Source organism: Hibiscus syriacus, unplaced genomic scaffold (genome assembly GCF_006381635.1).
Source record: "Hibiscus syriacus cultivar Baekdansim isolate YM2019G1 unplaced genomic scaffold, ASM638163v2 tig00111621_pilon, whole genome shotgun sequence".
Taxonomy (NCBI): Eukaryota; Viridiplantae; Streptophyta; class Magnoliopsida; order Malvales; family Malvaceae; genus Hibiscus; species Hibiscus syriacus.
Window position 1 is genome coordinate 3,914,228 of NW_024063138.1, and position 7,296 is coordinate 3,921,523.

A 7,296-nucleotide genomic window follows, 5' to 3' on the forward strand; every position below is an offset into this window, starting at 1 on the left:
ACCTGTTATAGTCAAATTTACACGAGCACTCAAGAATTTCATTTTTTAGACCGATATTTCTGCACTACCTTTGTTAGAAGAGCTTACGGAACTTGAACAAATGGAAGATTTCAGAGAACTGAAACAGAAGTGTTCTGAAAGGTCTAGTCATTGATTATGCTAGTTGTGTCATTTTTTTCGCCTCTGATCAAAATACCAAATCAAGAAAGAGGGGCATGCCATGATCTTCACGATAACCAAATCGATGAAACAAACCCACCTCTAGACCAACTTTTCGATCTTGATATTTGTCAAAGATTTGCAGCTATCAAAGATTAAAAGAGTGTTTGATTCTTTTGATATCCAATGAACTCATGTTTTATGATTTGCTTCAATTGTGAAACCTAAAAAGAGGTAACTTTTTCAAAAGTTCTTTTTGATATTTTTCAAAATTTTGAAAATTTGAAAGAAGAAAAGCATTTTCAAACAAGATAAGTTCTCTGGAAGCATATCTTGGAATTCAACAAATATCGCTATGAAGCTCAAGATCGAAACAGAGGCAAAGGAAACTATCTTTGGGGCAAAATTTGATAAGGGAAGGAAAAATTGTCTTGAGGTCTGCAAGAGTACACCCTGGTGGAAATGAAGACAAATTAAGTCAGAATGAAGACTGCACACGCATCCATTCCCCTCACATCTCAACATATACATCAACACGTACATACATGACGCATGAAATTTGCATCTTTGAATTCATCATCATGAGCAATAAAAACCTTGATTTTTCCTCCCTTGAGGGCAAATTCAACAGCAAATAAATTTCATTTGGGCATACATCAAGCATACATCATCAGGATAGTTACATCCATATACATTTTACAGATCTTTCAGGAGAAGATGAGATTAAAAGCCAACTCGACAGATTGAAAGATCGACATTCATCTCCAGATTCAACACTTCCAATATAAACTTTGTCTCACTTAAGACAGTCTCATTTAATACATATGATTATCTCACTCAAATTTGTTTTTCTTAAAACATACTTTGTCTCACTTGAGACTGTTTTTCTCGAAAGAATATTCATTTCACTCAAGATTCTTTTTCTTAAAACAAGATTTGTCTCGCTTGAGACCGTTTTCACTCGAAAGAAGGCATTTCATTTCACTCAAGGCTGTTTTTTTTTAAGAAGATTTTATCTTGCTTGAGATAGTTTCCCTCGAAATAGAAAATTTTGTCTCCCTTGAGACAGTTTCTCTTGAAAACATTTCCCTTGAAATTAATTTTTTCTCTCCTGAGATAGTTTCCCTCGAAACAGAAAATTTTGTCTCCCTTGAGACAGTTTCTCTTGAAACATAAACATTGAAAACATTTCCCTTGAAATGATTTTTTTTCTCTCTTGAGATAGTTTCCCTCGAAACAGAAAATTTTGTCTCCATTGAGACAGTTTCTCTTGAAACATAAACATTGAAAACATTTCCCTTGAAATGAATTTTATCTCGCTTGAGATAGTTTCCCTTGAAACGAATTTTGTCTCCCTTGAGACAGTTTCTCTCCAAACATAAACTTTGAAAACAATTTAACGAAATCTTTGAATATGTTTTCCTTCAAACAAATTTTGTCTCCCTTGAGACAGTTTCTCTTGAAACGACACAATTTGCTCGAGAATAGATTTCAACTTCACGACGAAGGATGTCTAGCTCGAAGCCAAACATCCGCGATTTCAACTCCACGACAGATGATATCGTGACACTCGAGACAACACAAGTTCAACTTCACAACGAAGGGACGGCTGGTTGTCAACAAACAACTTCTCAATTTCAGAGCCAATTTCAACTTCACAACGAAGGATATTGGACTCCAGACAACGCAAGTTCAACTTCACAACGAAGGGACCGCTGCTTGTCAACAACAACTTCCCAATCTCAGAGCTAATTTCAACTTCACAACGAAGGATATTGGACTCCAGACAACGCAAGTTCAACTTCACGACGAAGGGACCGCTGCTTGTCAACAACAACTTCCCAACCTCAGAGCCAATTTCAACTTCACAACGAAGGATATTGGACTCCAGACAATGCAAGTTCAACTCCACGACGAAGGGGCCGCTGCTTGTCAACAAAATTTCATTCAGAGTCAATTTCAACTTCACAGCGAAGGATATTGGACTTGAGACAACACAAGTTCAACTTGACAACGAAGGGACGGCTGGTTGTCAACAAACAATTTCCCGGTTCTAGAGCCAATTTCAACTTCACGACGGAGGATATTGGACTCGGAACAATGCTACTTACTTGGATTTCAACTTCACGACGAAGGATATCCAACTCAAAGAAGGATTATCTGTCAACAAAGACCTTCGAGTTCGACTACGCTAAGCTTCAAAGCACATCATTTACAGCATAACTCAAGGCTAAAAGGGTTATCTGCCATCACAATTGTCGAGTTCGACTCCATTCAGCTCGATGACACATCAATCGTACTACTGTCCGGTTGCAGTAGAGGTTTTCAAGTCGAGAAGAGGACCTGGGTTAGCCGTGCCTTAGTGACAAGCAACCATTTTCAAACAACATAGCTTAAGTCAAGAAAAAGCTATCTGTCAATAAAGATTTCTGAGTTCGATTCCGATCCTAGGTCTTTAAACCGAGAAGAAGACCGAAGGGTAACGGGAAGCCACGTGCTGATTCAAATTCCGAACTACTGCTTCAATTTCATATCATTTCAAGATGAACTCGACTTCACGATAGAGGAGTCATCCGTAACTCAATTCGACAGGGAGCTATTAAAACATCAGAGTTAATTTTCAACTCCACTGAACGAAAAATGTGTCTTTTAATCTTTGCCCTATCCCTGTTACACGATTATGGGCAAAGAGGGGCAGCTGTCAACACACGTTTTCGTCCTACTAGGATTCAAACTCCTAAAAATAGGATAAAATTTTGCTAGGATTCAAACTCCTAAAAATAGGATAGAGTTCTACTAAGATTTAAATTCCTAAAGATAGGATCCACAAGCACTATAAATAGCCATTGTAACTCACCATTGTAACACACGATTTACACACAAAACATAGAGGAAAGCACGGGAAGATACAAAGGCAAAACTATTGTAAAGGATTCGAAAAGGAAATAAAAGGTAGCTTTTCTATTTTTAAGTATTTGGTGTATATATATAGCTTATTTTTTTTATTAATACTTTGATATATATATATATATATTTATATTTTTTTCCTTTTTTCAAATATTACTATATATAATTATTACTTTACTATTTTTTTATCTTACTTATTTATTTTATTTATTTTATTTTTCCCTTGTATCTTATTTGTTTTCTTTACCTTGTTTATCTAACACATTTCTCGATTTTTTAAAAGGATATTTTCAAATCAATCAAGGGTAAGTAATTAGGATCGAAACTTTACCTTTTAATTTAACTTGTTATTTTTCTTAATTAAGACAACTGGAAATTACGTAGTACCGAAAGGGCGGTTCAAGGGTGCTAATCCTTCCTTGACCGTAACTGACTCCCGAGCCCGACATATTTCTGGTAAGACGCAGATCAGGTAAGAAATAGGGTATCCGATCAACCCATTTATTTTTAAATAAATGATCGGTGGCGACTCCAATCCACATTTTTCTAAGTCGAAGCCCAATTCTGGGGCCCAACTGAAAGACGGTTGCGACAACACTCAAGCATCTTCGACAGAACATGAGGTTGCAGGTGAGTGAGACCATATCCTATATGCTCACCAAAGCCAGTCAAAGCAGTTACGATGATGATGGCTTCAAATGTCATAAATCTATCACCGTCTTTCGAAGGTTGACCGCAGAGTGTGTTGGGTACACCTCCTTGGCAAGACGATAACGATGACGACATTGATCAAGGCCTTCGACCCCGACGTAATCGACGAGCTCCGCGACATTATCATTCGACCAATCTGCGACATCGTAAAGAACTTAGAAGACATAGATAAATTGATTTTTACTTTGTAATTTTCATGTAAAAATTTATTTTTTACATTTATTTATTTACTTTGTATTTCATTCAATTTAAATAAAATGAATTTTCTTTTAATTTTATTTTTTAAAATTATCCCTGACCGAACTCGTCACCCATTGACCGTTGTTACCCCTCTGCCAATTGAACGACAACTACTTATTTTGAATTCGAATGAACTTATCACCTCGACATGATGAGTTCAATCAATTTTTTTTTTAATTTTTTTTTAAAAATATAAAATATATATATATTAATGGACTCGTCACCTCGGCGTGATGATTCACTATATACCCAATTAAATAATGGCCCACGCGGGGATCATTAAAAGATAATATCCGAGGGAACATGTCACGTCCAGGCACACTGTAGAAAGTGTCGTAGTTTGCTAAATAAAAATTAGGTGGGCCCAATACCCAATTTTTTACCCGCATATGGTATTGGGCCAAAAGAACCCGGGGGTGTCAGATGAAGAGGCCCAACAAAGGAGACAAGTCACGGATCCAAAAGTTGTTCCCATTGCGTGGGAAAATGTTGGGACATGTCCACGAGCATCTAAAGCACAAGAAGATATTCAGCTAATGGGCTTAATTCCATTTGTTAATTGTAGCCCAAATTTGAATGATATTTTGGATATGCTCCAATATAAAAATGAAGAGGATTTGGAAGAAGAAAAATAATCCTGATCGCCAAGTGAGAGTAATGCAGTCAAGTCAGATAACGCTAAGGTTATTGCTAGCGAGAAAGCTGGAAGAAATAAGAAGTAAAGTAAAAAGAGGAACAATTCTGTAGTTGCAGCTGAACATGATGCGAGGTGTGTCGGTGCAGCAGAGATTGAAAATACCTTCCTTGAATTACCTGAGGGGAATTGTTTACGTGAAGAAGAAAATGAAGCATTTGGTGAGGAGGATTTCTCGTCTGTTCAAAATAGAGAAGTTGTTGCACCTAAAAATGGTATGGTTATACGTTCGAAATTCAAAATAATTTTTTGTCTGTAGTTGATAGAAAAAAGAGGGATAAGGCGATTGGAAAAAAAGAGGTGCAATGGAACCTTTAGACCTGATTGAGTGTTCATTGTCTGACTCACATATTAGCAACCGTCAAAGGGTAATCCTTAGAGAAGCAAGAAAAGCTTGGGAGTTCGGCAAGAAACTAAGATTTCAGGTGGAAGGCGACGAACGAGAATTATTGATTGAATTTGCAAGATTAGAAGACCGGTAAATGTATGGTTATTTGGGGTTTGTAGGATCACCGGGTATGGTTGTTGTGTGTGTTTCAATCATTTTAGGAACTTGTTCATGAGAGCAGGAGGCACCGACGTGGCATTGTTAATTATTTCAATTTCAATCCAGTAGTAGTTTGGTGGTCCAAAGAGCTTATCTCGTTTCCTTTCGAAGATATATATTGTGACAAAGATACGTTATATTATAAAATTGGATAAACTATCGGAACGGCCATTTGTTTTTTATATTTGTACATTTTTCTCATCTAATTGTCTATCTTGCTCAGTTGGTAGAGCACAATGTTCTTAATCTTGAGGTCGTGGGATCGAGTCCCACGGTGGATAATTCATAATTTAGAGGTCTCTCACAGAAACTGCTCTCAACCTGGTGTTGGGGCAGCCTACTATCCTACCTCCCCCTTACCCCATTATATATGGGAATAAGGGTCAACTAATTTTTTTACATTTTTCTCATCAAATTTAAAAAGTTAAATTTTGATTACTTACATTAAATACCATTATTTTGATGATGTGACACATCAGTAAAAATATTTAATCTTTGAATTTGAAATAGTTTTAGGGATAAATTTTAAGTTACCTATTTTTAAGATATATTTTTATTCAAATAGTGAACCTTGTTCTTAAGTCTCTTGTCATTCATCTTCCCAATCGTGGATTGTCACTGTGCCACTTTCAAACACCCTTCTCTTCACCTCTTCCTACACCAAGACCATGCAGTCATCATCGCAAAAATGCACATTACACAAATACATGTCCAAAAACATCAGGATCCAAGTAATTGATGTACTCAATCTCTCATAACATCCATTCATATAATTAATTTTTTATTTAGTGTTATTTATATTTGCTAATTATGATGCACTCAATTGGTCACTATTTAACTTTACAAAGGGTGCATGTTAGTGAAGAAAGTTGTACTCATACTTTATTACTATCAAAGAATAAAAAGAAGACATGCGATATAAGCAGTGCAAAAAATCTACTAACGGGCCGGGTTAGTTTAAGTAGTAAACAATTTGATATCGTTTAAATAATCTTTTAAGTTTGAATTTTTATGTAAGTAGCAAATTCCTGTATGGAGACTCACCCACCAAAACTAGGTGTGCAACTCAGGTCGGTCTAAATTAATTAAGAAAAAATCCTTAAAATTGGCGGGCAATATTTAAAAAAGCCTTGAAATCCGGACATTATAAGTTAGGTACTCCATCAGTACCACCTAAGTTAATCATAAAAAACATAAACATAAATTATTGTCATATAAAAATCTTTAAACTTGCTTATGATAAAAACAACATTAACACGTATATTATCAAATTCACTTCAAAAAATAAATTAAGTTAGATATTATTTAATAAATTTTAAAAATTAAAAAATTAAGTGATGAATTTAAATTATAAATATATTTAATATTTTAATAAAAATTAAATATAAGATATACTTAAATTATTTGGTGAATGAAAACTTTAAAATATAGTATAATTAAAATAAATAAAATGGAATGAAATTTGTCAAAACTATTTTTCATTAAGTGATAATAAGTCTATTTACATAATATTTTTCATTGAAAATATTTTAACGGATAATTTTAATTTTTATATTATCAAAAAGATAAAATATTAAATTATTGAGATTATAAAATTTTAATTATTAAATTTTAGTAGATTATAATGAGTTGAATTGATTTTCTTTTTTCGTTATAGATGTATTGCAATTCTTGCTTTTGGTTTTAAAAAGGGAAGTAAATGATCAGCGCAACATGCAATGATCATTAGTGAACATGAATAGTTTAAACTTTGGATCTTCCAGGGCCCATGCAGGTCTGCCTGTTTATGGGAACATGTTATTTTCAATATTATATTATGTTGCGTTTGCATATAAAAATGTTGTATTGATTAAGTGATTTCAGTGGTTACGAGTAGAGGTGGTAAATGGGTTATTCATATAGGGTTTGGTTCGAGTTATTTCGGTTCAAGTCATTTTGTTTTAGACTTAATTTGAATTGTGTTTGAGTAGGATTGGGTTATTTTGGGTTTCGATTTTATTCGGGGTCTATAGTAAGTCAGGTCGGGTCATTTCGGGTT